This window comes from Notamacropus eugenii, chromosome 2 (genome assembly GCF_028372415.1).
Source record: "Notamacropus eugenii isolate mMacEug1 chromosome 2, mMacEug1.pri_v2, whole genome shotgun sequence".
Classification (NCBI taxonomy): domain Eukaryota; kingdom Metazoa; phylum Chordata; class Mammalia; order Diprotodontia; family Macropodidae; genus Notamacropus; species Notamacropus eugenii.
This window is the reverse complement of record NC_092873.1, coordinates 249,321,196-249,349,169: the sequence shown is the minus strand read 5'-3', so window position 1 is coordinate 249,349,169 and position 27,974 is coordinate 249,321,196. Positions and strand designations below refer to the sequence as shown.

The 27,974-nt window shown below is 37.9% G+C and overlaps 1 long non-coding RNA gene across 1 annotated transcript; it reads right to left on the bottom strand.

The window, feature by feature from the left end:
- Window positions 1-387: 387 nt before the first annotated feature.
- On the bottom strand, window positions 388-23,849 carry LOC140523859 (uncharacterized). The gene is made up of 3 exons (XR_011973493.1): window positions 23,588-23,849; window positions 835-872; window positions 388-552 (listed from the first exon to the last, which is right to left on the bottom strand). It is a non-coding gene; the product is annotated as an uncharacterized lncRNA (long non-coding RNA).
- Between the last annotated feature and the right edge of the window lie 4,125 nt (window positions 23,850-27,974).

Sequence of the window (27,974 nt, the reverse complement as noted above, 5' to 3'; positions counted from 1 at the left end):
TCATTTCACTAAAGCTATCTGCCAGCTCCTATGGAACAGAGACGGCTAAGTAGCTGAGGACATACATTATATAGATTAGCAACTATTATACAAGGAGTATGGGGAGTATTCAGGGAAGACTGGCACCTCTGGTGAGAGGTCTTGCTAAGCCCTTTTCAGGGCTGCTCATCCACCTTTAGTTTCCAGCTGGCCACCCAGCTCTCACTTGTGACTCCAAGAAGCTGTCGCATGTGCAGTGGTCACACCGTAGGAAATCATCTTGGCAGATGGGCTAAACTAGATTGAGGATAGCTGATGGGCCTGAAATCCATCAGTGAGTTGAGGGAGGGAGATGTTTACCCCAAGAATGTGAAGACTTCTCCTGATGGAATGGATAAGAACAATTGATAATGGATAAGAATCATTTATTCCAACGGCCATGAAGGTGGCTAGAGCAGGGTCTGTGGAGTGCTTAGAGCTTGATTACACATCAAAGATGCTAGTGTTATCTACTGCAGCCTGGGCCATCTCTGGTCATCTTGACTTTTGCGTTGCTACTGAACTTTGATGACTCTGGAAGAGAGAGTAAGGCTGATTACTTTGTACTTCTCTGCCTCACTTATATCCAAATTTATGTGCCAGTAAAGACATCAATCCATGATGTCCCTGGTCCTTTTCAAAAACAAAGGACAAACTAGAACATACAATAACAACAACACAGAGCAATATAATTATAAATATTTATAAAATAGTTATGAATATAGAGCTTTCTAAAATTATATGGAGTTAAGAAGGATTCTAATATCTCAAGAGGAAATATGTAGATACATGAAAGCATACTATGTATGTACCTACCAAAAAATTTGTTTTGAAGACAAATGAAAAATCTCTACCTGAAAAAAAGGGAAAAAAAATCAAGAATTCAATTTTAAAATATATATACAGTTAGTAAGCAAAGTACATTTCTTGCAATTCCAGTCATGACTTATTACCAGTAGGAATTTTGCAATTTGAGTTTTTACCACTAGTAAGTCCAACTTGTATCTAAGAGTTAGTGAATAAAAAGACATCTCTCAAAACAGAGAAGAAAGGCAAATGATGTGAGATCTTTCTCAATGATTGACTTCATGAAAGTCCCAACTAGGATTTTTGTTCACTGACCCATAAACTCTGTGGAGATTAATTAAGGAGGTAGTGAGGCTTCTGGACTCAAAAATCAAATAAGTAGAATAAATTCAATCATCTCCTTTATTTAGCAACTTAAATCTTGGATCTTAGGACCTGAAACTTCTCTCCCACTAGTTTCTTTTTTGGACCATATTATGAGTTTCTCAAATTGACTCTACTGCCTTTGCCAGCTGCTCTTCTCTCTGGGTCTTTTTTACTTATTGATCCTGGTTATTGAGCACTGGGTTTGGGTGGTATGAAAAGAGAAGTTTTGATGAGAATGTTGGATACAGGCTTTGTTTACCTCTCAATTTTGCTAAAGGCTGATCCTGGTGATTTAATCTCTCATATGTGTTCTTTATTAGTACTTAGGTATGATCTACTGAATAGATTAGGAACACACTATACAAAAGTATATGACCACAGTAACTGAGTGTTTGATAAACCCAATGATTCTAGCTGTTGAGGTAAGAACTCACTGTTTGACAAAAACTGCTGGGAAAATTGGAAAGCAGTCTGTCAAAAACTAGGCATAAATCAACATTTAGCATCACATACCAAGATAAGCTCAAAATAGGTCCATGATTTATAAACAAAAGATCATATCATAAACAAATTTGGGGAACATGGCAAAAAACACCTGTCAGATCTATGAACAAGGGAAGTATTCATGGCCAAGCAAGAAAAAGAGAGGATCATAGAAGGTAAAATGAATAATTTTAGTTCCATTGAATTAAAAAGATTTTGCATAAATAAAACCAATGTGGTCAAAAATAGAAGGAAAGTAGGAACATGAGAGTGGGGGAATTTACATCATTTCTCTAATAAAGGTCTCATTTCTGAAATATATAGGAAACGGAGTCAAATTTATAAAAATAAGAGCTATTCCCCCATAAATGAATGGTCAAAGGCTATAAATATGAAGATTTCAGAAGCAGAAATTAATAGTCATACGAAAAGTGCTTCAAATCATTAATAATTAGAAAAATTAAAATTAAAACAACTCTAAGGTACTACCTCCCACCAATCAGATTGCTAATGTGATAGAAAAGGAAAATGTCAAATGCTTGAAGGGATGTGGAAAAATAGGGATAATAATGCACTTTTGGTAGAGCTGTTATCTGATTCAAACTTTCTGGAGAACAACTTAGAACTATACCCAAAGGGTTATGAAACTGTGCATATCCTTTGACCCAGCAATGCTGCTGCTGGTTCTATACTCCAAAGAGATCAAGGGAAAGGACCCAGATGTATAAAAATATGTATAGCAGTTGTTTTTGGAAACTGAGGGTTTGCCCATCAATTGAGGAATGCCTGAACAAGTTGTGTTGCAATACTACTGTGTTATAAGAAATGATTAAGGGGATGGATCTGAAAAAGCTGGGAAGACCTACATGAATTGATGCAAAGTGAAGTGAGTGGAACTAAGAAAACATCGTATACGGTAATAACAATATCGTAGATAACTGTAAGACTTAGCTTCTCTAATTAGTACAATGATCCACAACATTTCCAAAGAACTCCTATGATAATTGCTATCCACCTCCAGAGAAATGATGAACTCTGAGGGCAGAAGGAACTATATTTTTTTTCCATTTCTTTACTTTTCTCATTTTTTTCCCTCACAACATGACTAATGTGGAAATATGTTTCATGTAGCTTCATTTGCATAACAAGTATCACGTTTTGCCTTTCAGTGGGTGGGGGAAGGGTTGGAGGAGGAAGAGAATTTGGAACTGAAAATAAAAATAGAAAAATTTATATATATAAATAAAATATAGAAATATAGAAAATATGGAAATATAGAAAATATGGAAATATAGAAAATAAAAATAGAAAAATTTATATATATATAAATAAAAAATAAAAGTACTTATATATTTACACAGATATATAAGCTCAGTATACAGATCTATAGATGAGCCACACAGCATACTACACATGGCCATGAATTATTCTAAAAGTCTAAATTCCAATATAACATCCAGGTTATATATTGATGGTCATTCATCCTCACTACATGATCCTTCTTTCTGATCACACAGGTTCTTAATGATGTCTTTGATGCCACTGTCTCAGGAAAATCATTACTGTTAACATGCTCTATCTCACTTATATGTCTTTACATTATCCTTTGAGTTACTGTCTATATCTATTCTTCCAAGAGCATGATTTCCATTGATTCACAGCTGTGTGCCACCACTGGGAGAGTATTTGTGTTAAGCAAATGAGTTTTTTGTATCAGTGGGCATCTTATGATCTCTGCATATACTGTATAGTTTTCCAGATCTAATTCAGGCAAATTTTCTCCTCATTCAATTTTGAGCTCAGCTCATTGGGCATCTGAAGCACTTGCAAGGAGATAATCACAAATCATTATCATTATTCCCAACCCCAACAACTATCAATTTATATACCTACATTCCCATCTATAGAACAACATTATGAAACTTGGTTATACTTGCAATGAGAGTGTTTTTAATGAAGGCATTAGTAGGGAACAGGCAGACTTTCATAAGTAGTAATCTGTAGTAGTTAACATCTTTAATATTTCACAATTGACTGAAAAATGGAGACCATATAAAAAAATCCTCCTGTACTTATTGTTCATCTTGAAAAAGATTATGATTCAGTAAAGCAAAATGCCATCTTAAAGGCTTTCTTATGAAAAGCATCTTCTGTTCACACATCAAAATTATTCAAGATTCCTTGAAAAATGCAACATAGATAACCTTATTAAACAGTTTTCTGATCACAAACATCAGGTGAGGTATAAAAGAGGGAAATCTATTCTTGCCAAAGATATTTCTATTGTGATGGAGTAAATCAAGCCCACACAGTAAATTGAATGATTTTTGTGGATGGTGATGCACCTGTTTGCAAATTACATTATGCTGATTTCATCAAGCTATGTAACATTTCAGAGCCTCCTGGAAGAGATCCATATGAACACCAAAGAGTTCAACCTAACCATCTATAGAAGAAAAAACAAGTAGATGAAAAATGTCAGTTGTTCAGATTATGACATGCAGCTGGAAGGACAAGTTCTAAAACTTGGCCGTTCATAAGTATACGTACCTAAAACAGGCAGCACAATGGAAGAGTTGGATCCACAATGAGACAGCTGGATTACCTTCAAAAGTAGGAAAGTTCCTTTAAAGGCTCCAAACTTCTCCCAGAAACAAAGATCTAACTTTTTAATATCAATATTCTACTGTTGTTGCTGTAATGGTGTGAGGCATGGACCACAACAGTCTCCGAAGAATTGAAAATAAGTATCACAGAGACGATAATGAGGAAGTATATGATAGATAATAGTGTACTGAAAAATATAGCCAACGAGAAATTTCAAAGAAGAACATTATCAAGGAAATATCCGATAGGAATAGGAGATGAGCAAGTAAGAGCACAAGTAGGGGCAAGGATGAATGGGAAGTGTTCCACTGATATCCTTGCAATTAAGAGAAATCAAGGAAGGTACCCAGTATATTGGCATACTGTCAGGGATGAATTTAAGGTAGGACAGACATAAGAGTCATATAGGATGGGAGTCATGGAGAGGATGTGATCAGCACCTTTGGAGGTAATATCTAATATCCAAATTGATGAGATCAAAGATCTATTTACATCTTTATGTACCTGGTCTGAGCATAGTCTTACAAAATCAGTTTTCTTTCATTGAGTCCATTAAAAAGCCCACACACAATAGATACAATATAATGGTAACTATTTGTACCTCTCCTTCAGTTGTCTTACTGTAACAATGTGATTTACTACAGAAACTCCTTTATGGAATCCTTCTGATTCCATTTTCATGTTTTTTTCAAGGATAGCCTTGATATGTCCTTGGAACTTTCTCATAAATATTTTGTGAATATGAGAAGGTAAGTATATGAGCTATTGGTTGATGATGAGTTCTCAGTTGCCTTAAAAAATAGCATGATGAATGATGATGATAGCTTCCATGTATATCATGTTAAGTTTTATAAAACACTCGCTATTCATTGCATCATTTATTCCTTCTAATGACCTTGTCAGTTAGATAAAATAAATAGAATTATCCCCATTTTCTAGGTGAAGAAATTGAACCTCAGAGAATTTAATTGTTTTGCTTCTCATCTTGTAACTAGCATGTGTCAGAGGTGGGATTCAAATTCAGATCTCTCCTTACTCTAAGACCAATGCTCTTCCCACTACATTATCTACTCCCTTTTTCTTCTTTTGGAATCCTCTTTGATTTTAGATGTATTGAAAATAAATTCCTGAGAGCCTTCAAAGTTGGTTTGACTTCAGCTTGTATTTCTTCTATGTGTCTTCGATCAAGTCTAGTCAATTTTCTTGATATCATCTTCATATACGTCATTGTCATTTTCTCAGATAGTTTGTTGACTACTAATATAGAAGAGTGGAAATTCAGTGGTTCCATAACTGTTGCAGTCTACTGGTTAGAGCAAAGATCAAAGTAGATGTCAAACTATACTTCCCTATGGAAAGATTAAAGGATCACATCTGTTTGTTGTCTTCTTTTGGCTTTCTTGTAGAAATTATCTCAGGATAATGTGACTTAGTTGGGTCTCACATCAGTGTTTCTGTATGCTTATTTTGCTATCAGCTACTTTTATTTTTAAGACAATATTGCCTACAATTTTTCTCATCAGTCATCTGAATAATATTTTGAAAATATTTTGCACTCTAAGTAGATGCTATCCTTGTCTACCATGCAATAGAATCATAGATTTAGGACTGGAAGGTACCATAGGGACCATGTATTACAACCTTAATATTTTGTGGATGACCCAGAGAAGTTAGATAACTTTCCCAAGGTCACACAACTGATTAAGATAATGGACAGGTTTTGAACCCTGGTCTTTCTGGGTTCAGCAGACAGACTACTATACCATGCTGCCTCATGATCGACAAGATCATTATACTTGTTATTGGATAAGTCAATCCTAACCTCTTTTAGCATTCTCCTTGGGGTGATTTTTTTGCATCATTTAAGCTCTTCTAAGAAAAAGTGGTGGTTGTGATAATTTTGTCCATTTCTCTTTTCCAGATATTTAGACAGATCAGGTTAGAAATGCTACAATTGTACTCCATGTCTTCTGCCATTCATTTAAAAAACAGTTTGACATCTACTTTGATCTTTGCTCTAACCAATAGACTGCACACAGAAAACTGATCCTGAAAAAGGTCCTATATCAATCATCTCATCAAGTGAATTCATTGAAATGACTGAGGAAACCAAGTCTTAACCTTCCAGGCATATAAATTATTAAACAATGCATGCAATTGCATGATGAATAGAGACCAGGCCTCCTCAGTTTGGCACTGGACTCTGACTGTAGTGGGAGATGGATTAAAAGAAAATAATTAACAAGATATAAACCAGGATACAAGATTAGGTCATCTGGCTTCTAATTGGAGGGAAGATTAGGGGCTTTCCCAGTTGGGAGAGAGAGAGAGAAAATAGGTGCAATTCTCTGAAATCAGAAAAAAAAGAAGTGTCCAACTCTTCCTCAAGTGTCTGTATTCAATTAAAGGAACAAAGAAATAATAACTAATTGACCAGTATGGGGACAGTTTTCAGATAAGACATATGAGTTTCTTGAGAAGTATAACTGTGAGAAAACTTTGTTTTTTCAATTTTTGCATCTGACTGGGTTTCTATTTCTAGGTTCTTAGTTAAGGGTCTTTAAGGAACAGGTAGCAGTGGTACAACTTCCTAGTTATGCAGGACCAGATTTAAACAATGAAATAAACCTTTCTCATACTACTAAGACATAACCAGCTTCTCTCTCTGTCTGTCTCTCTGTCTCTGTTTCTCTGTCTCTCTCTGTCTGTCTCTGTCTGTCTCTCTCCCTCTCCCTCCCTCCCTCTCTCTCTCTCCCCCCCCTCCTTCTCTCTCTCCCTCTCTCTGTTGTTATATCCCTTTCTGTTTCTACAGCTCTGTCTCCTGTCTCTGTCTTTACTCTTTTTCTCTGTCTCTCTCTTTCTCTTTGCCTTCCAAATCTTTTCAAAAAGTATGAACTAGATAATCTTTAATGTCCCTCCTAGCTCTGGATCTTATAAATATGAAAAATTTATATTCTACAAGGAAGAGGCTTCTAAATAGTCTCTGAAGTGACTTGATCAAGATCACAAAAACCTTTGCCTTCTACAATTTTTTGTTCAAGAACTATGTTTTCCAGTAAAGGTTTCTCCAAGCACCCTTATGCCTACTTTGGCATTAAAGTTGGTTGAGTTACTTTGAAAGAGCTTGTCAAGTTTTTAAAAGAATTTTTTAAATAAAAAAGTTTTTAAAAAAAATTCTCTATTCATCTCTTGAATAGATGTCCTGCATAAACTGAAGTTAGCTTCATGGTGTTCTGTTTCTGTTCACCATGAACATGAGATGACCAGGTGTCTCATAAAAATCATGTTATCTCTGAATGAAACCAGCGCTGCCAAGTTCTTCTTTTCCTCCTCTCTGGGGAGAACCTGCGATCCATCCTTCCATTTAGCTGCAACATTTTTATGTCTTCTAGCTTCATTTAGTGAGAATATCAATGCGGATTTGCTACATTTCTTCTGGTAGTATGTCAATTCATTGGTCATTTGCACATTATTGTACATAAAGATCACACATTAAGAGAACCAACGGTTAAATTAATGTTTAGAGATGGTTGAAGAACTATGAAATCCTTATCAGTCTGTTTCTTCTTTCCCCTTTCTTGCCACTCCAACGCTGTCACCAGATTGATGTCCATTCTGCACCTTTTGTTCATCTCACAGGTTGTCATGGCACCCCAATTTCATCATCATGCAGTCAGTCTTCTGGTGACAAACTTCTCTGTGCTTGGCTAGGCTGACCTTCAGACAACAGACATAGTCTGTCACTGGATTTGCTCTGGAAGACTTTTCAGCTTGGGAGAACTTGACAGAGCTTATATAGCTTGTAGAAACTCAGGGCCACTGCCATACCATTTAATAACCCTATTAAATGATGTATCTACAGTTTGTAATCCTCTGCTGCCTGTACCCAATCTTAAATAAGTGAGCCAATAAAAGATTCCCTCAGCAGCTGTAAGGGTACAACAGTGTCTCCTCCTCTCTTCTTTCCCTTTCACTTTATTTTCTCCTTTTAAATGAAATTTTACTTTTTTTGGTTAATAAGGATTTATTTTTTTCCCTTTCACCTCTTCTCCTACTTTAAAAAACACACAGTGAACTGAAAAGTGATCAAAGGAATTTATATGCAGTGAATTCACACATATAGAATCCAAATAATAAAATTTCCAATAATAAGAATTCTTTTTGAACATTCTGTGCTTATGAGGAAAAGTAGATGGAAAGTATTTATTGAAAATATCAAATGTTAGGTTGTGTCAGAAGGTCAGTTCAGATTTATTCTCATAATATTTCCTATATATGTCCCCTTCTATGTACTCACATTGACATCACTATCCCTTGCTATAGGCAGAAAGGGAAGATGCAAGAAATGTAAAGATAGAAAGAGCAAGGATTAGCAACTGATTGGATATGATGGGTAAGGAAGGATGAGAGTTAAGAATCACACAGAGGTTATGAACCTGGAAGACTGGAAGAATGATGGTGCCTCTGACAGAATTAGGAAAGTATGGGAGAAGGGACAGTTTTGGGAAAAAGATAATGAATTCTGTTTTGGACATGTTGAGTTTAATATGGCTCTGGAACATCCAGTTTGAAATATGCAATAAGCAATTGGTGATGCCAGATTGAAGCACAGGAAAGACACAATGGGGTTGGATATAGAGATGTATGAGTCATATGCACAGAGATGACAATTATACTGATGGGGGCTGATAAGGTCACCGAGAGAAGAGGGCTCAGCATAGGGGGCCTTTGGAAGTACAATGTAAGATGATCCAACAACGGAGACTGAAAAGAGTGATTAGATTGGTAGAAAGATCATCCAATAGAAAATGGTGTCAAGGAAAGCCAGAGAGGAGAGAGCATCTAGGAATAGAAGAGGGTTAAATGTGTTAAATCCAGAAGATAGGTCATGAAGTATGAAGACTGAGGAAAGACCATCCTATTTGACAGTGAAGAAATCCTTGGTAGCTTTTGTGAGACTAATTTCTATTCAATGGTCTGGTCAGAATCCAAATTGCATGGATTAGGGAGTAAATTACAGTAGTGGAAGTTGAAACAGGGAGTATGAATAGCTTTTCCTGGGAGTTTGGCTGAGAAAGGAAGAAGAAATATAGGATGACAGTTGAGGGGATTATCAAGTTTAGTGAAGGTGGCCTTTTTTAATGATAATGGGGGGAATCTCGGGCATGTTTGAAGGTAAGAGGGGGGAGAGAGAGAGAGAGAGAGAAAGAGAGAGAGAGAGAGAGAAAGAGAGAGAGAGAGAGAGAGAGAGAAATTGAAGAGTGGGGATTATTGAGGTTACAATCTGCCAGAAAAAAAATGGGAGAGGTTCGAGTCAACAGCACACATAGAGAGATTGGCATAAGTGAGGAATGTAGTTCCCTTGTAGTCAAAGCCTACGGTAAAGGCTGAAAAAGTGAGGGAATGAACTCAAAGGGTTTTGAGATAAAAAATAAAGATGAAGGTTCACAACAAGTTGCCTCAAATTTCTCAGCAAAATAAAAGGTGAAATCATCAGATTTGAGAAAAGTAGAGGTGTGGAAAGGAGGAGGTATAGGAAACAAGGAGAGTAGAAAAGATTCAGAACAGTTTATGTGAAGAGCGAGATAGGGAATCAATTGTGGGAAATAGAAGTATTGCTTTGCTGCAGTGAGGGCCCAACTTGTACAAAGCTATAACATACCCAGTCAACATGGCTATGTGACTTCCTTCAGCTTGGTTCAGAGTGAGGATTTCAAGAACAGAGGAGAACATGGGGATGAGTTGGTCAACCATAGAGTCAAGATTGGAGAAGGAGGAAAGTGAAGTCCGAGTGGAGAAAATACTGGGGTGGAAGCATCAGAAATGTTAGATGTAGTGATATGGGCCATGAATAGGTTAGGAGAAGTGAGGCATAGGAAGCCAAGGAATGATAATTGGTTACAGTCAGTCAAAGGAATGTAGAGAGAACTAGAACACCTGCGGAAAATAGTGACACCTAGGGTGTGACCATCAGGGATTTAAAGAGAATGGGGAAATAGGAGATTGGGAAGTTTGATGAAGTAATAGTGTGGATGTTGCTATTCCTTTGTTCATTCCCCAACAGTGTCCAGAGGGTCCTTACATTCCAGGAGAGGTGCCAGTGGTCAGTTAGATGAAACAGTATGGGTAGCTAAGTGGTACAGTGAATAGAGTGCTGAGCCTGGAATCAAGAGGACTCGAGTTCCAGTCTGGCCTCAGACACATTAGCTGTATGATCCTCAGCAAGTCACTTAACCTCTGTTTCAGTTTCCTCAACTGCAAAAAGAGGATAATGACAGCCCTATCTCACAAAGTTGTGAGGATTAAATGAGATAATTGTAAAGTGCTTAGTAGAGTGCCTGGCACACAGTAGGTACTATATAAATGCTCATGTTCTTTCCCTTCCCTTCCCAACTGACCAAGAAGGAAAAGAGACATGGCTGTTCATACTACTTAGAAGATCTGAGAGTTATTATCTATAAGCATTCCAGTTAGCTGGACGACTGCCAGATCTTACCATCTATCCTGCAGTTGTGTTCTATAGACCCACTAGGCATTGTCATCCTACGTATTAATAAAGTCCTAAGACTCATGGACCTTGCCTTTGGCTCTAAAACAGAACTCTTTTATAAAGTATTGTCTTACCAATTAGATTTTGAGCTCCTTGAGAGCAGGGATTCTCTGTCTCTCTGTCTTTGTCTCTCTGTCTCTATCTCTCTGACTCTGTGTGTGTCTCTCTCTGTTTCTCTGTCTCTGTCTGTGTGTGTGTGTCTCTTTCTCTGTATCACTTTCTGTCTCTCTCTTTCTCTGTCTCTCTCTGTCTCTGTTTCTCTCTCTGTCTCTCTCTCTCTGTGTCTCTCTGTGTATCCTAAGTACTTGGCACATCAAAAACAATGAAGATTTCAATTTTCTTTTAATTAAGTAATTCGTTGAAGTCTCCTGGTAGAAGCAAAGTTGTTGGAGAGAAGAGGAAGACAGCAAGCCTGGCAAAGAAGTCCTTGAGAAAGGAAAGAGAATGATCTGAGAGCCAGTACAAAGCAGTCACTATGATCTAGATTGGGTGGAAAATTTTAATTAACCTCAAAGGAAGTGAGGTTACTAAACGATTGTGGTAAAGGGGGATTCCAGAAGTGACAATGGGAAGGAAGGTTGATTTCCCACTTCCCCTCAGGAGTACTGTGTCCTGGGGTGTAAATGAAGGCACAACCAGTGCTGGAAAGAATATCTAGGGATGCAGTATCTTCAGGGGAGGGGCAGTTCTCAGTGTGGGCAAGTAGATAAAAGGATTATGTGAGAAAAAAATGATACAGAAATGAAAGGTTATTTGTTTACTGTAGAACCAGAGTTTCAAGGAACACAGTGGAAGGGATGGGCAGAATGGGAGTGGGATGTGGGTGGGATAGAGCTGAGGAGCATGGGTGAAAGGAATGGGAGTTGGGGATAGCCTGTTCTTATGTAGTCTGTAATTGATTAATATAGGATTATAAATACTAAAAAGAAATCAGATATTATTAGCTATAAGACTAATGAGTGACAAATTAATTCTAATGTTCAGAGTGTTAAAGGGGGAATTGTTGCTGGGTCCACAAGGAGGGGGTAATAAGAATCAATCAATGAACAAGAATTTATTAATTCCCCCCTCACATGCAGACACTCAATACTGAAATGGATTTGTGCTTTCCCAGATTCAGATCCCAGATCCTTCCAATGATACAAATGGTAAAACATCCATGCCTTCCCATTCTGTGAGATCCTTGTCCATGTTTTCTCATCAATTTTACCCAGGGGTTCCATCCAACATGATGGAAAACTTTATAATTTTCTTTTGACATTATGAAGCTACCAGTAGAGCACTCTCATTGTCAACCTCTCATTTTTTTGTCTCTCCACAGGAGAAGCCCATCTTTTCTATCCATCATACATTTCTTTTATCTTTAATAATATTTTGTTTTTTCCCCAATTACATGTAAACACAAATTTTAACATTTGGGATTTTTTTTTTTAAGTTTTGAGTTCTAAAGTTTTTTCTTTTCCTCTCTATCTTCCCTCTCTTCATTAAACCATCTCATAAAGGTTTTATATATACATTCATGTAAAACATTTCCATATTCATCATTTTGTGCAAGACTGAGGAAGGAAGGAAGGAAGGAAGGAAGGAAGGAAGGAAGGAAGGAAGGAAGGAAGGAAGGAAGGAAGGAAGGAAGGAAGGATGAAAGAGCATGAAAAATAGTATGCTTCAGTCAGATAATATAACTTTTCTGTCTGGAGGCAGATAGCATGTTTCATCATGAGGCCTTTGGGATTGTCTTGGATCATTGTATTGCTGAGAATAGCTAAGTAATTCACAGCTCTTCATTGTACAATATTGCTGTTACTATGTACAATGTTCTCCTGGTCATGCTCACTTTACTTTGCATCAGTTCATGTAAATCTTTCCAGTTTTTTCTGAAATCATCCTGCTTATCAATTCTTTTTTTTAAATTTATTTATTTTTAGTTTTCAACATTCATTTCCACAAGATTTTGAGTTCCAAATCTTCTCCCCATCTCTCCCCTCCCCGCACCCCAAGACACTATGCATTTTGATTACTCCTATCCCCTATCTGCCCTCCCTTCTATCACACCCCTCCCTTTACTTATCCCCATCTCCTCTATTTTGTTTTAGTGCAAGATAGCTTTCTATGCCTCATTATCTGTATTTCTTATTTCCCAGTTGCAAGTAAAAACAATTTTTAACATTCATTTTTAAACCTTTGAGCTTTTGCCACTGAGAAGGCAAGCAATTCAATGTAGGTTATATATGTGTAGTTAAGCAAAAGATTTCCATAAAAGTCATGTTGTGAAAGACTAACTTTATTTCCCTCTATCCTATTCTGCTCCCCATTTATTCTATTTTCTCTTTCAACCTTGTCCTTCCCCAAAAGTGTTTACTTCTAATTACCCCCTCCTCCCATTTGCCCTCCCTTCTATCATACCCCTCCTCACCCTACTTCTCCCCTTCTGCCCTACTTTCCTGTAGTATAAGATAGATTTTCATACAAAATTGAATGTGCATGTTAGTCCCTTCTTAAGCCAGATGTGAACAGAGTAAGCTTCACTTTTCCCCTCTTACCTTCCCCCATTTCCTCCCCAATGAAAAAGCTCTTTTTGCCTCTTTTACGAGAGATAATTTGCCCCATTCCATTTCTCCCTTTCTTCTCCCAATATATTTCTCTCTCACTCCTTAATTTTATTTTTTTAGATATCATCCCTTCCCAGTCAACTCACCCTGTGCCTTCTGTCTATATGTATATAATACCTTCAACTACCCAAATGCTGAGAAAAGTCTCAAGAGTTACAAATATTATCTTTCCTTGTAGGAATATAAACAGTTCGACTTTAGTAAGTCCCTTATGATTTCTCTTTCCTGTTTACTTTTTCATGCTTCTCTTGATTCTTGTGTTTGAAAGTCAAATTTTCTATTCAACTCTGGTCTTTTCATTAAGAATGCTTGAAAGTCCTCTATTTCATGGAATTACCATTTTTTCCCCTGAAGTATTATACTCAGTATTGCTGGGTAAGTGATTCTTGGTTTTAATCCTAGTTCCTTTGCCATCTGGAATATCATATTCTAAGCCCTCTGATCCCTTAATGTAGAAGCTGCTAGATTTTGTGTTATCTTGAATGTATTTCCACAGTTCTTGAATTGTTTCTTTCTGGCTGCTTGCAATATTTTCTCCTTGACCTGGGAAATCTGGAATTTGGCTACAATATTCCTAGTAGTTTTTCTTTTCAGGTCTCTTTCAGGAGGTGAGTGGTGGATTCTTTCAATATTTATTTTACCCTCTGGTTCTAAAATATCAGAGCAGTTTTCCTTAATAATTTCATGTCTAGGCTCTTTTTTTTGATCATGGCTTTCAGGTAGTCCCATAATTTTTATATTGTCTCTCCTGGATCTATTTTCCAGGTCAGTTGTTTTTCCAATGAAATATTTCACATTGTCTGCTACTTTTTCATTCCTTTGGTTTTGTTTCATAATTTCTTGATTTTTCACAAAGTCATTAGTTTCCATCTGCTCCATTGTAATCTTTAAGGAATTATTCTCTTCAGTGAGCCTTTGGACCTCCTTTTCCATCTGGCCAGTTCTGCTTTTCAGGGCATTCTTCTCCTCATTGACTTATTGGATCTCTTTTGTCATTTGAGTTAGTCTATTTTTTAAAGTGTTATGTTCTTCAGCATTTTGGGGGTTAACTCAAATTGAGTTTTGGGCAGTTAACTCACTTTTCATGATTTTCTTGCATCACTCTCATTTCTCTTCCCAATTTTTGCTCTACTTCCTTACTTGATTTTCAAAATACTTTTTGAGTTTTTCCACAGCCAGTTCTTATTTTTCTTGGAGGTTTTGGATGGAGGAGCTTTGACTTTGTTTTCGTCTGTTTGCATGCTTTGGTCTTCCTTGTCACCCAAGTAACAATCTATTCTGATTCTTTTTCCAGTTTTTGCTCATTTCCCCAGCCAGTTATTTGATTTTTGAGCTCTTTGTCAAGGTAGTTCTCTGCTTCTGGTGGGTGCATTATTAGCTGCTTGATCCCCCCATAATCTGTGAGCCTACAGCTTCAGAAACAATTGCTGCCACTGCCCCTGCTGCTGCTGTGGCTACTATGGGCTCCTCTGCCCCTCCTCCTCTGCTGCCCTGGGGCTGGGATCTGACCACTCCACTCTCCCACACTGGTCCCACAGGCTTTTTCCACTGACCTTTCAGTTTGTCCTCTGCGTCTGGAACCTGCCACAAGTGGGAGAGATTCCATCTCCCCAAGACCTGCTCAGGTCCTGTCTATGCCCGTGTGGCCCACACTGGCCTGTGCCCTCCCCAGGTGGTGCAATAAACCCTTCCCTGCAACCTTCCAGGCTGTCTTGGGCTGGAGATTTGCTTCACTCTGTCATTCTGTGGGTTCTGCAGCTCCAAAATTTGTTTAGAGTCATTTTTTACAGGTATTTGGCTGGACTTGGTGAGAGCACTCTAGAGAGTCCATGCTATTACTCTGCCATCTTGGCTGCACCCCCCCACCCCGCTTATCATTTCTTATAACACAATAATATTCCATCACAATCATATACCACAACTTGTTTGGTCATTCCCAATAAATGGGCATCCTCTCAGTTTCCAATTCTTAGCCACCCCAAAAAGAACTCCTATAAATATCTTTGTACAAATTGGTCCTTTCCCTCTTTTTTTAAAAACCTCTTTGGAGTATGAACCTAGTGATGGTATTGCTGGATCAAAGGGTTTGCACTGTTTCACAGTGCACTTTTATAACCCTTTAGACATAGTTCCAAACTGTACTATTGATAGAGTTGTGAACAGATCCATCATACATTTCTGCAACATCTTTTATTTGTCTTTTCAAATTCCTCATTGGTTATATGTCTCAGACTGTTCACCCTCTCTATTGGAGGGAGTTTTATCCCATTCTTCTCTGCTATATGAAAATAGGGTCCTAGAGATACAGAAACAAAATGTAATCATTCTACACAGTCATAGGGTCTGGACATTCTACAGGGCAAAATGACAAATACCACACACTTACATGTAACAAAATAAGGCTCTGGCACTTGTCACTTGTTCTACCCCTGTCATTAACTGGTGGCATTTTAACCCAGACTTGCTCCTTGGGCTCCATTTTGTTACTCCTGCCCAAAGTTATAGCTTTAATATCAGAGGACTCCATTTTATATGCTAATCTGCTCTTAGAAACTTACCTTGAATGCTGTAGTAAGCAAGCTTTGTCTTTACAGAATAAGCAAGAACATGAAGAGAGAGAGAGAGACAATGAGAGAGAAGACAGAAGCAAAGTCATATAGAGATATGGAGAGAAAAATAACAGGAGGAAGGGAGGAAAGGGAGGAAAGAAAGAAAGAGAGGAGGGAGAGAAGAGGGGAGAAAGAGATAGAGAGTCATAGAGACATACAGAGGCAGAATTACAGAGACAGAGACACAGAGGCAGAGAAACATGGAAACAATGAGAGTCAGAGAGGAGAGAGAGAGAGAGAGAGAGAGAGAGAGAGAGAGAGAGAGAGAGAGAGAGAGAGAGAGAGAGAGAGAGAAAGAGACAGAGACAGAGAGAAAGAGAGAGAGACAGAGAGACAGAGAATAAATTACTTCATTATTGCCAGAATGACAGATGGGATTGGGGAGGACGCAGAGAGAAGAGAAAATGAAAAGGAATGCAATAAGGAATGCTTTCATTTTCCTCTCTAACAACTGGACACGTAGAGTTCAAAGAATATCCACATCTGCTCTCTCATTTTGTCCCCATAACAACTCTGTGAGGTAAGTAGGGCAGGTATTCTTAGCAGCTTTTGACAGATAAAAAAGCAAGGTTAAGTGATTTGGGGAGAGTAGTGTGCCTAGTTATGGCAGTACTAGATCCCAGTCAGTGCTCCCCAACTTCTCTCTTTCTATCCTTCCCACTGTACCATATACCAATGTACAATGAGGAATCTAGAAGTGTATTAAGGGTGACCAGAAAAGCAATCATTATCACTGCATTCCTCTTCAAAGGTTAAAGATCATCCAGGTTAATTCCCATCCTGTCAGAACCCATTACAGATAGGGGAACCTTTAGCATAATGAAGAAGAACTTGGACTCATGGATTTAAGGTCCTACAAGAGCCCCTATCTTTACAAAAGGAAAATGTGAACCTCCACACGTAACATCCCATGTACTTAGTTTTCTTGTTCCTTGGAGACAATGAGCTAGGATGAAAAGAAATCATACTTAGGGAAGGATAAATGTCATCTTGACACTCTCTTTGCATGAGCCTGAGCCTATGTGTACTCCTAAAGAGACAAAGGGTATCTTGAGTATCTCTATTTTTTGTGCTTTAAATTGGGGACCATTATATTTTTTATGTCCTACCTCAGAATTGTGAGGAAAGGTTAAAATGTGATTATCAAGTGAATTGTAATTTTGCTCTCTACCCCCCATCCCTTTCATATCCATTCGTTTTTATTTTTAGAACTGTGACTCCTCCCAGGAATCCTGCCCACCACCTTTACTACTGGATAACTATTCCTTGTTTGTCATCCTTTCTACCCCTGTTCTCTCCTCTTATCCCTCCCTCTTTTCTCCTTCCCTTTTCTCCCTTTCTGTCTATTTTTCATTTTTATCTTCTCACTTATGGGTGGACAACTTGATTTCAAATCAGATATCTTCATAGGTCTGCTCTGATTCCTACTTCTTGCCTGAACAGAGATTTCGACCTTAAGCCAGGGTTATTCAACTAACCTGCAATATCCTGGTGTAGGTGGTGAGGGAAAGTGAATGCTTTCCACAGAAGTGGCAACAAGTAAGCTAAGCATAGTGTTGTATAAGGAAATGGGGAGTTGCTGGAGACAGAAGGTGAAGAGCATGTTGATTTCTGGACCCCAAGAGTCCAGTTGACCATCATATTAATTTTCCTTACTAATATAAAACTTCGTTCTCTTTAAATGGGGTTACATTTCTAGAATCCTCCGTTCCCAAAATAAGATCCTCCAATTTGGAAAATCTAGCTGAAATGAATGAAAATAACAGATGGAAAAGAAATAACAGAAGCTATCCAAAGAACAGCAAGAGATACGAAGTTGGGAATCATCTGTCTAGAAAATGGCACTCAGTTGTACTTTTGAAATTAAAGGTACATTGACTTTTGAAAAGATGATAATTTTCCTCTTGACACTTCCTCTTTATACATTATTGTCCTTCCTGGGCCAAGGTGAGCACATAAGAGGTATATTTTTCTTTTCTATTCCTGCTTCTCCCATTTGGTGTTTCTTCCATCTGTTCAAAGGTGTTAAGATCAACTGTTCTGTTCTGTTGGATAAAGGTTCTGGCTTTTGGCAAGGCTTTGTAAAAATGCAAAGTGATAGTATTAGCATAGGGTGTTTAATAACAGATTATTAATGCTCTTTTAGGTGCTTTTCAAAGCAGTGGAGTGCACCTACTAGCATCGCTGTATCTCTGTGGGAGTCACTAGCCTTGACAGCCTAGGATAGCACTTTTGCTGCTCAACTGTTTCTTATCAGTGACATGGGATCATCTGCAAAAGAATATTGTTCTCCCTCCCTAGGTGCCTTTCCTTCCTCCTCCTGAATTTATTTTTGAGGGGGAAAAGCAAACAAACCTAACACATCTGCTGCAAGGGAGACAAATACAGTTGGATTTATGCTGTTGCAGAAGTCACATTCCCTTCTTGTCCTATTTGACTGTGTGACCTTGGCCAGATTGATTAATCTCTCTGCATCTTCTTTCCTTCATTGATAAAACAGATAAGGACTCTTGCCCTAACCTTGTTCTGGGAGATTTGGGAAACTTAAGGTGGTCTATATGAAAGTGCTTTGAGTTCTTGTAATGAATGGTGATCTATAGCATTATTAAAATGTGCTCATTTCTAAAAACATTATGAATTTTGAATATACATTTTGAGCAATTTAATGATATTTAAAAGTGCTAGAGTGTGATATCTTAATTTTTTAATCATTCAACAATCACTGATTAAGTGCCTGATATGTACATGGCATTGTGCTTGGCACTGGAAATGTAAAGACAAAAATCTTTGTTACTGCCCTCAAAGGGCTTATAGACTATCTGGCTTACCACTGATTCCCCGGTGATCCCAGAAAGCTAGAGATCTTGGTCCACTAAAAAGCTCCTCATTACTTCAGAAACTTCACCTGAGTGAATGCCAAACAGTATTGTGTAGCTCACTTTGGATACCCAGGGATCTTCAGTTTTCTAATTTAAAGTTTCCTGGGTACTTCTGGTACTACCAACATTCAGTGACTTATTTCTGTAGTGAAAGCCTTTTATAAGCTCTAGTATTGACTGTTTTAGAGTGAAAAGCCAAGAGGGCTGGTCAGGTAACTGCATATTTCAGGGATGCTCAACTTTATTCTGAGAATGATTTCTCTTGACTGCCAGTGAGTCTCATGGTTATGGGTGTGCAAGTGTGGGCAACCAGTAGTAACTGTTGGGTGAGTGGGGAGGGGGAATAGAAAAGAAGAAGCTTCTTTCCTCCCTGTTGGGAGGCCCCTAGAGTCAAAGATGGGGTGTGTGGCAAAGACAACTGGCATAGAGATAAACTGAATCCTTCACCATCAACAAGGTGGTTTCGATCAACCCTTTGGGAGCCCCAATCTAGTTTATTTCATGGAATGAAAGGTGGGGCCATTCTCTGTCTTCTAATCTTCTCAAATGGCCCATTTTTTTTTCTTTTTCTGATGCTAGTGGTTTCCAGGAAAGTGCTCTTCCTTACCCTCCCCTATGACATGTCTCCTAGAATTATCTCTTCTTTCCCATGACCCTTTTTTTTTCTAGAAATCTAACATGCAAATTCATTTTCTTTCCACAAGTGCAAAATTGTGAGAGAAAGGGAATAAATACTACCATAGTAGAGGAGGGATGACCAGAAGCTTTCTCTCTTCAGCTATAACTCTTTCACTTCCTCTATAACTCCTAGGAGCTGATAATGAAATGATGACACCTTTCTAATCTAAAATACCTTTCTAACCCTTAAAATCTATGTAAACATTGGCTGTTCTTATCAGTTCTCTACTAAAGTCCTGATTTGTCCATGGGCAGATTACCCTCAGTGCTTCTGATCTCTTCTTGCCTTGACAGCTAAGAAGGATCAAGCATGCTTATTGCTTGGATAAGAGCTCACCAGATAATACCAGGTGTGTTATCTTAAATATCTTGCAAAGTCCTACTTTGATACTCCATGGAGGTGAGCCAAGGTGCTTGCTAGCTATGCCAGTGAAAAGCAAGTTCTGGTAGATGCTACCATACTAATGAAGTGTGGGAAGATGATGGGGGACTCTATCTCTGCCCTCAAAGTTCTCTGGGTAAGAACAACATAGTTTGTCTAGCAAGATGCAGTACTACAAATTAGAGCTTGCCTCAGTTCATCGCAGCTGCCTCTTCATTACACAATGTTACCCAAATTTCCCCCTTTCAACTCTCCCTTCCCCCAATCAAGATGCCATAGTGGAATTTGGGATTTAGAATCAGGTAGATCTGAGTTAGAATCCTGCCTCAGATACGAATTAGCTCTGTGTGACCCTGGGAAAATCACTTAACCTTTCTCAGTCTTAGTTTTCACATCTTATACAAGGAGCATAATGAAAGCACATTTCTCACAAGGTTGTGAAGTTGTGATAACATACAGTCTTAGGGAGCTACTGGCACCCCTGAGAGGTTAAGAGATTTGCCTAAGGTCATATAATTGATCAATAAACATTTATTAAGTGCCTTCTACATGCTAAACTCTGGGGATACAAAAAGAGGCAAAAGGCAATCCCTTGCCCTCAAGGAGTTTACAATCTAATGGGTGAGACAACATTTAAAATATACAAGCAAGCTTTATACAGGATAAAGAGGAAATAATTAACAGAGGGAAGGTACTGGAATTAAGAGGGGTTGGGGAAGGCTTCTTGTAGAAGGTGGAATTTTAGTTGGGACTTAAAGAAAGCCAGTATATCAGGGGTAGGACTTGAACTCAGGGCTATGGACTTTTAAGGCCAGTTGTCTAAGCCATTCAGGCTTTTTGCTGACATGTTAGAATTCTCTGATATTGAGGGGTTTTCAACTTTAGAATAGATTACTAGAGAAAAAAATCAATGAACATAATATGATTCCTACCATTCTGATATGGCATTATGGCCTTAGCATCATTTTATTGGAGCAACTGAGGTAATATGTATGAAAACTCCTTTTCAGTGGTGCATCATTCTACAGTACTATGCACATCTAAGATAATGTGATTTGCCACAGAATGTCAGAGCTGGAAAGGACCCTAGGCATACTATAGTCCAACCTCTTTATTTTTCATATGAGCAAACCTAGACTCAGTAAAGTTAAGAGATGTGTCCAAAATTAGAAGCAGAAGGATGCCTAGAAAGAAACCAGGTTTCAAATTCCCAGGCCATTTTCCTTGCCCTATATTGACTTCCTAGAGTTGTTTGGAGCACTTCAGGCCCATGATTTTAATGTTATTCTTTGATTTCCAAAAATGTAGTAGTTATTGGATAAGGAATTCTTTTTTTTTAATTAAAAAAAAATCTTTTTTTTTAAATTAGCATCAGAAGAAAAACAATCTCTTTTAATTAGTCATATTCCTGAAGTGGCCAACTAAATATGGTAAAGGAAAATGGGGAAGAAAGGGCAACCTGGTGGGATCTCTTAGCTGTGTTGCCTAGCAGGCAGAGCTGAGTATGGTCATCAAATGAGAAGGGGGAAGAATGAGTAAAAATTACTCAGTTGGTATAAAAAAGCAGCCTGTAGAGATCAATAGCATCGAATGTAGCACCAAGGTCCAAAAAAGCCAGCATTGAAAACAATCCCTGACTGGCACAAAATAAAAGGCTTTTAACCGCATGGAGCAAATCAGTCTCTGGGCTGTGCCAAGATGGAAACTGGAAGGGACACAATTATGGAGATTATGACTAGAGAGATGATTAGAGACTTGGGGAATTCTTTTTTCAAGGACTTGCTAAGGAAATGGGATTGTAATTAGAATGGGAAGTGGAATGAAGATTTTTTTTATAAGGTGAACTAAAAAGCTTCAGTAAATACATAGCAAGAACCTACCAAGGTTCCAAATCAGTGGGAAAATGTTCTAATGTCAAAAATCACTAATGAATACATTCAAAAAGCAAACTGCCACATTTCAAAATCAGTGTCTTTTACCTAGCTGCCAAATCCTCCACTTAGGATTTCAGGTATGTCCTGAAGCAGCAGATGACAAGTGACTGAAACAGAAATTATGAATAAAATTAAGACCATCCTATAGAGGCAAAGTGGTAAGAGACAATTCCAAAGGTTTTGTGAGCTGAGAGCTGATGACTGATGGTCTAGTTTCAAAAAATTTTGAAATTGCTTTTTTTGCATTTCTTTTTAAAAAAGAAGCTGTGATTTTGAATTTTATATTTTGGTAAATTTTGAAGATAGGATGGCATAATTTTGGCATTTAAGGATTGAGAGGCAAATGGAAATGACATCATTTGGCTTGGGGGAAAATAGAATGAGCAGCAAAAGTATATTTGGACAATTTCAGAAGTTGGCTGCTGCTGGAATAATTTCCAATCCCCTTTCAGTGAATTTAGTTGTCATAAAAGGCAAAGAATTGACATCCCAGGAGAAGAAAATGAAAAATTCCAAGGCATCCCAAGTTTTGAGATACTCCATGGGGAAATATTGGAAAGATAATTGTTGTTGACATACATGGAGTCATTGACTTATGCAGGGTAGCTGCCTATTTGGGGGAAGTATATTTTGATATTGGGATAAATGTCAAATTTATGAATTTAGTGAAATGACCCAGCTGCAGTGGTATTGGGTTCTAAACTGGGTTGTACTAGCGACAACCAGATCATTGGAGTTAGAGCTGAAATGGACCTTTAAGACCACTTGATCCAATCCCCTCATTTTCATGAATCAGAGAACTGAGTCTCAAAGCAAAGATTTAACTTGCCCAAGGTTATAAAAGTAATCAGCAGCAGAGCTAGGGATTCAAATACAGTTCCCTTACCTTCAAATTAAGGACTGTTGCCTAGAATAATTTTCCATTACCAATATCCTGAGCCAACCAAAAGTACCCTGTTTCCAGGCAGCAGATAATGTATTTTGAAACATGAGGCAAACATCCTAAAGCTACTTACATTTATGACTTAGGTTGCTAAAATGGGATAAAATCATAGTCCTATGTGAAAGACAACATATATGTGTGTATACAGATATATTTATATGTGTGTATGTATACATATATATGTATATACATAATTATTTTTAATTTACTTGATTTAATTAAGAAGAAACTGGAAAAACCTTGAAAAATGACATGACGGCATGAGGAGAGATATCCAGAACAGCATTCTGACTTACATAATTTAGCAGGAATGAGAGAATTTTGGGAGTTTCTCTCTGGTCTTTTCTTTCTCCCTTTTCCCCATTTGGTTCTGTATGGAGATGGTATAGTATACTCCCCTTCTGTGATAATCCCCTAACTCCTATTTGCATTTCAGGGTAGATCCCTGAAGGAAAACTGACTATTTTCCTCAAGGTTCTAACGGTAACACAAAAGTGCTGTTTTTTTTTAAATTTATTCTCAAGTTCCCATACTGCTTGCTAACTTGACTTAATTACCTTTTAGAAAGAATTTTTACCAAGCAGGTATAGCAAGGACAGTTGTTAAGTCAATATTCCCACTTCCCTCAATCCAAGGGTAAACTCTCATCTTGTGCACATGAGGTCACTGTGAAGAGTGGGGTCAGACTTAGAAAATACATGTGGTCAAAGGGTAACACTTACAACCCTGGATACTGAAAGTCCTTTTCTCCTTCGTGTCTTCATGAAGCTCCTTTTAGATATAGATCTCTGATTATCTCTAAGGGTCAGTGCTCTTGTAGAGTTCTGAACCTGCCTTTTCTTCATGCGTCTAATTGATTCTTCATTTACTTCTCACCTCTTGATGTACATTCTGCCATCACCTACTGCTGTATCAGTACTACTGGCACTGATGAGGTGACCATTTGACTGACTTGCTGATTGATAGTAGGTACACTTCTGAATTGGTTTGTTGTTTATCCATAGCCCCATGGGATGTGCCCAGTTCTTTTAAAACAACCACAGGTTATTTCCTGTGTGGAGTCATCTGTTTTCATCCAGTGACCCATGCATTTTGCTCCTCTCTAGCTACACCTTTGATTTAATCTGGTTGTCTGAGCCTTCTATATTTACAGTAATTGGGTTGAAGGTAGACTCTTTCATACCTACAAGGAAATGGATGCTCTCTGGAGAGAAGCAAAAAGGGAACATAAGAGACAGAAAAGAGGAGGGAAGAATATGAGACATATCCTAGAGCTGGGTTCACTCATCCTCAAACAGAGAACCAAGAAGAATGTCATCAGTTTCTCTTTGCTTCTCCTTACTTCAAGTTTTGTCTCCAAAGATATTTGTTGTTTCCCCAAATTTCTGGTTATGTCCTTTTGGGTTTAGGATGGGCAAGTACATTTTTCAGATTGGAAAACTGAAACATGTGTTACTAAATTCATGTTACCATAAATCTTCATGATGACAAACTTGGGTATTGCATTAGTGTCATCCTAGATTTTGATTTGTAAGGGCCTTTAGATATACCCAATACAATTCCTTTTATAGATGAGGAAATTGAGTTTCAACAAGGTAAACTGAATTGCTCATGGTTACCCAGATGGTAAATGGAAAAAAAGATTTGAATTCATGTCCTCTGAATCCAAGTATATGTGTTCTTTTCACTTCATCACATGATTATCCATGGTTTAATGTCCATACCTGTTGTACTGCCTTTTTATACTTTCTGTTGCAAGGCATGCCTTTCTATCGTGTCTGGAAAGATTTTTTTACACAAAATTTACAGCATAATGATCAACAATAAATGCCACAATTTAGTTTTCCTAAAGGGTTAAATGACTTTGAACAAGTAGATTAGCGAAACTCTCACCAAACCAAAACACTGGATAAAAAGCACCCATAACTAGGAAAGGACTAGAAGGAAGTCTAAGGGGGAAAAGAAAAGAGCAAGGATTCTCTGTGTGTGTATGTGTGTTTGTCCTTCATTGCCAAAGAAGACCCTGCCATCAGAGAAATAATGACATGACTTGCACTTGACTTTGTTTTGAGTGAGGGAGGGCTGTGCAGGTCACCAGCCTCACTTCTCCTCCAGAGCCATCTGAATCCAGTGACCCATTCATTAGGATGACTAGAGATGACCCAAGATGAGGCAACTGGGTTAAGTGACTTGCCCAAGGTCACACAGCTAGTGAGTGTCAAGTGTCTGAGGTGAGATTTGAACTCAGGTCCTCCTGACTCCTGCACTGGTGCTCTATCCACTGCACTACCTAGCTGCCCAGTAGGATTCTCTCTAAGATCTTCTAGAATGAAAATACCCTTATAGATCAAAGTAGGAGGGGAAGACCCTCAGGGTTGCTGGCTAAAAGAGAAACAGTGATTATTTACATTCACTCTGAGCCAGGAGGGCCTAAAAAATAACCAGTAACTTGTACTTGGGGAGGGTTTTTTGTTTTGTTTTGTTTTTATTAAAAGGGCCATCCTTGACTCACTTCTTAAAGAGGCCTATTTCTCCTCACTCAAAGTGAAAATCTGGAAAGACCTTAGCTTAAAAGGGCCAAGGTCTCCCATGGCATTCTGGGTCATCTCCTGATCAATATCTGGCCACTAGGCCCAGATGGAGGAGAAAGTGAGGCTGGTGACTTTGCACAGCTTGCCTCACTCAAATCAAAGTCCATTGCAAGTCATGTCATTGTCTCCCTGATGTCATGGTCCTCTTCGAGAAGGAAGGGCAAACCATACACAACCTTTGTAGATATTATACCTAAACTGATGAAATCCCAGGCCCAGAATACCCCCATTCCCCCCAAAACATTATCACTAGTACAAATTCATTAAGAGGCTGGCGAAAGAAAGAATATGACTGAGGGGTGGTCCATGACCTATGGCAGTTGCCTATAAAAGGAAGCACTCAGGAAGGAAGGAAAGACTCATTGATCTGAGAGTGAATGGGAGACTAAATACAATTCACAATTTTGCCTATATCTGGTTGGACTTTGCTGTTTTGGGCACTCTTACTAGAAGGTCAATGACTTTAGCTCCAAGTGCTATAGGTGGGCAAAAACAAATTTGAAAGAATATATTCTCATTTTATTCCACTCAGCATATTCTATTGTATTCTGTCATTTGCACATGGGTTTTTGGTAGGATTATCCCCTTTTCTTGTTTTCCTTATAGTATTATGTCCATTAATGTTAAGACTATACTGGGATAAAGTCCATCTCAGCTTTCTCTTAAAACTTTGGCATTGGAGATAATGCTTGAGTTTTATACAACAATCCAGCCTTATGCTGAATGTTCCTGGTGACTGCTTGGTGGCAATATTATTTTCAAGGGTGGATTACACTAGAAATATTATTAGAAGAGTGTGCCACAGTTATTCACCAAGAAAGTTATTGGTAGTACACGAGCATGTATAAGTGTCTACCACAGACAAAGCTAAGTGTTAAGGATACAGAGTATAGTTAAAAACAAAACGAAATTTAAACATACAGTCTCTACTTTGGAGAAGCTCACAGTGTAATGGCTGAGATAACATGAGAACAAGTATGTACAAGCAAGATATATATACAGGGTAAATTGAAGATAATCTTGGAAGGAAGGCACTCAGATTAAAAATAACTGGGAAGATGGAACTTTTGCAGAGGCCTGAAGTAAACTAGAAAAGTCCAAATAGCTTTAAGAATGGAGAACAGCTAGGAAAATGCCTAGAATCAGGAGATGAAGTGTCTTTCATGAGGAACAGCAAGGAGAGCAGTGTCTCTGAATGGCAGAATATATAGAGGAGAATTAAGTATAAGAAGACTAGAAAGGTAGAGGAGAGAGCCAGGTTATGAAGGGTTTTAAAAAACCAAGAAAAGGATGTTATAGTTTTTCCTGGAGGTAAAAGGGAGAGACTTGACTTTATGGGGCTGGCATGACTACACTGAAAAAGGACTGGAGATAGTACTTTTAGCAAGTGGAGAGATCATGAAGAAATCTTTAGTGACCTAGATGGGGTGCATGATGTTTGTATTTCAAGTGACTACTTTCTACATTCAAAGTTCAGGCTGGCCATCTTCTGAAAGATAAAATAAAGGGGCTCAAGGATATCTTCTATACCTTCTATATCTTCATGGTTATTAAGGTGAATGAAGTTTTTCTTAATTTTAAAAGGATGAATGGTTCCAATATGAAACAAAAATGTAAAGAAGAGGAAGTGGGGAATCCTAACCCAATGTCAGAAGGTTGAAATTTGAAACTGTATTTTACAGAGTTCAATATGCAAAAGAAAAAAGAATCATGGAACACTTGGTTCTAAAATCAAATATAAGACCCTTCCCAAAATTAGGAAGCTGAATACTTGAAAGAAGTAGCTGCTTGTATTCTAAGGAATAATGTATATGGTCACATACAAAATTGTATATCCTAATTTATACTCTATCAATCAATGTCCTAAGGGGTTACTTCATAGGACTAGAAAAAATTAATTGTAAAAACAATAGATCAAGAATTTAAGGGAAATAATAAAACATAGGAATGAAGGAGTCCTAGTATTAACCCACACACATTATTATTGAAAAAATTGTTAGTGGTTACATCAATATAAAATAGACTAGACAATTAAAGCCTAGAAGGAAATGAAGACAAAAATTCCGTACTTGTTAAACACGAAGACATAAATCCTTATTCAAAAGAATTTGTGAGAAACCTAGAAAGCAGTCTTGCACAAAATAGATTTAAACCAATAACTTACACCACATATCACAAGTTCATATTTCAAAAGGGAAAAAGATCTGGGTTTGCAACCAAGAATTGCCCACCCAGCAAAACTGAGTATGAGCTTTCAAAAATACATATTTAATGAAGTAGAGGGCCCTCAAGACTTCCTGACGAAAAGACCACAGCTGAATAGAAAATTTGACTTGGAAATATATGACAAGAAAAGCATAAAAAGATAAACATGAAAGACAAATCATAAAGGACTCAATAAGATTAAACTGTTTTTCTTTCTGTATGGGAAGATGATACGTACATTTTTAAAGAACTTTTCTATTATTAGGGCATTTAGCAGGATTCCACATCGAAAGAACATGTAGGAATGAGCCAG